Source organism: Phyllobates terribilis, unplaced genomic scaffold (assembly GCF_046119375.1).
Source record: "Phyllobates terribilis strain yellow unplaced genomic scaffold, ASM4611937v1 Scaffold_329__1_contigs__length_2103183, whole genome shotgun sequence".
NCBI lineage: Eukaryota > Metazoa > Chordata > Amphibia > Anura > Dendrobatidae > Phyllobates > Phyllobates terribilis.
The window spans coordinates 287,551-290,745 of NW_027363089.1; positions in this window are offsets into that span (position 1 = coordinate 287,551).

A 3,195-nucleotide genomic window follows, 5' to 3' on the forward strand; every position below is an offset into this window, starting at 1 on the left:
CACGAATGGTACGGATCTACCTACAGACCAAAAGCATTAATTGGAACTAATCTAGTACTTTTATATTTGTATAAGATTATTTGGCAGCAGTGAATGATTTGTGGATGATGTATCTCTTGCTATAGAGCCAGGTAGCAGATCTTCTACCTGCAATCGGTAGAAATGAATTTGCTAGATAATACTAGTAAGGTTGTCCCTCTCTTAAATGCTTCTGTCAACGTAATTTAACTTTGTTTTCTAAAAGGCGTACCCTGAGACTGCAAGAAAAGACTGGGTGAGGGAATGGCCGGGACAGGTCGTGCTCTGTGTGTCTCAGATGTTCTGGACAAGTGAAGTGCATGAAGCTATCGGCAGTGGCCCAGAGGTACGGCATAAGCTCCTTTACTGATCAAGGTTGCTTCACTAGAAACAGTCATGGCCGGAAGTGTTGGCACCCTTGAAGTATTTTACATAAAATTATTGCAATTGCATGTGTACTTTTTGTTATACACATGTTTATTTCCTTTGTGTGTATTGGAACAACACAAAAAAAAACTGAGAAAAAAAGGCAAATTGGATATAATTTCACACAAAACCCCAAAAATGAGCCGGACAAAATTGTTGGCATCTTTCCAAAATTGTGGGTAAACAATTTTGTTTCAAGCATGTGATGCTCGATCAAACTCACCTGTGGCAAGTAAAAGGTGTGGGCAATATGAAAGTCACACCTGAAACCCGATACAAAGGGGAAAAGTTGACTCAATCTTTGCGTTGTTACGTGCCACACTAAGTAGGGAGAACAGAAAGAGGAAAAGAGAACTGTCTGAGGACTTGAGAACCAAAATTGTTGACCAATATCATCTTTTTGTGTTGTTCCAATACACACAAATTAAATAAACATGTGAACAACAAAACATGTGTAATTGTAATAATTTTCTGGGAGAAATACATATATATACATTCATAGACAGACTTCAGGTGTTCTCCTGCTAATAGACTGTCATACCCAGGGATGCAGCTTATAGGAGTTTCCAGGGGCGGATATACCATTGGTGCAACAGAGGTAAGGGGACCCACATTCACATCAAAAGATGCAAGTAGCTTCTTTCACAGTACGTTATTAGACTGCAAAGAGCCCATGTACTGTTCTTGCCCAGGGGTCTTCTCCTGGGGGTTGCAGTTGTACAGCTGCTCAATATCTTGAAGGTACCCAAAAGGCTCCATAGTATTTGATAGTTGGGATTTTGCATTGATTCATGCATCTTGTCTAGAGATGAGCAACTAAATTTGCAGGACCTTGGTCTCAGAGTGCAGGTTAGTAGTCTGTGGCTGTTGGATGGGAGCCTTGCTAACCGCCTCTTACATGCCGGCATCCCTGGCTCCTCTTTTGATTAGCCGGCCAGGCGTGATGTCATTTGTGCCTCACACCACAACTATGACATCGACATCAAAAGAGGAGCCGGAGATGCCGGTTCACGGGGCTCCGGTCCTGCGGCCGTGGAATACTGACCCGACTGTTGGACCAGAGTCCTGCAAATCCATTCGCTCATCTCTACTCTCGTCATATCTACCAATAAGGGAAGACATTGTATGGGATTTCCCATAATACCAGCATAAAATGAATCTATGTGCATTGAGTTTTCCACGCTGTTTGTGGCAGGGTTTTATAGAGGTACATCTGGGTATTTGGAGCTCTGGGTTCAATCCAGATCTCCAACTTCTATAAAGATATGTTGTAAAATTGTTGTGTACATTATAAAGTGCCTGCATATTGTGGAGTTCTCCATCTAGTCTGCAGCTTATAATCTGTATAGATTTCAGCCCCCTTGCAATATGTATGTTCTATGAATGTTTCTGCAGATGATTTCACCGTTACATCCTTCTTGTAGGGCCTGAAAAACTCCTATGATAATCTGCAGCTCCAGCTAAATGATATTGTGGAGCTTGTGCGAGGAGGCAAATTGTCCCAGCAGACTCGCAGCACATTGGGGGCTCTCGTCACCATAGAGGGGCACGCTCGTGACGTGGGCATGGAAATGATCCAAACAGGTTTGTGCAAACATCATGGCTGGCACCAAACTTTCCAATACCATGTTCTATTTATCATACACTACATGGAGAAAGGTATTGTGCCCCCTCCACATTACACCTACAGGGGCTTTTATGGCCCCCTATTCTAAATCCATATACAGGATGTTAATATGGAGTCCGTCCCTCTACAGATATCACAGCTCAATATGCCGAGCACCTTCATACATTTCACCCCATTCCTATGTTCTTTCCATATCTATGTTATATTCCCCCCTCTTTTCTTTGAGTTTTCATAGGACACAATTGATCTTGTCACAGTAAAGCAATCTTGGGGTGTACTTACAATGACGTCTATGGGGCAGTAGTCATTTCTGCATATTGAGATGGTGATCCCTATATAGGAATGTTTTGGCATCTGTAGGTGTCGGCATCCCCTGTATATGACTCATTGCCACAATTGATATTCTTTATAGTCAGTGTTTTGGATGGCCTAGGTGCGGTTTGTAATATTTTCTATCAATGGTGTGTGTGCCCTCCTCTGTGCGGTGTCCTTCCATAACCATGGATGTACTAATAAAGGGTTTTTATGTCAATTCCTTTAATGACCTTTTGTTCGGCTTCTTTGTAGGTATTATGCAATTCTCCGAATGGTCAGCCATTCTAAGCCTGAGCAGACATATGGCAATGTAATTGATGTGTGACTGACATTGTTCTTCCCTATGTTGCGGTGACATATTTATGCTGCCATTGTGCAGTATTTTTTCTAATTAATCATCCTAAAGGTGTTTAGTGGGGTTGAGGTTGAGAACGTGTGTGAAACAGTTCTGCTCTTCTATTCCCTTAGGGTTGGAAGCTACAATTGTTTAAAATGTCTTGTGCTGAAGCATTAAGATATCTTTTCACTGGAACTAAGGGGCCTAGACCAACCCCTAAAAACAAGGCCATACCCCCACCAGCAAACTGTACAGCGGGCACAATGCAGTTAATAGGGTAACGTTCTCCTGGCATTCACCAAATCCAGACTCGTCCATCAGATGCCAGATAGAGAAGTGTGATCCGTCACTGCACAGAACAGGTCTCCTCCAGAGTCCTGTGGTGGCGGCTTCACACCACTCCATCTGACGCTCGGCATCGTGCTTGGTGATGTAAGGCTGCATGCAGCTGCTCGGCCATAAAGCTCCTGGC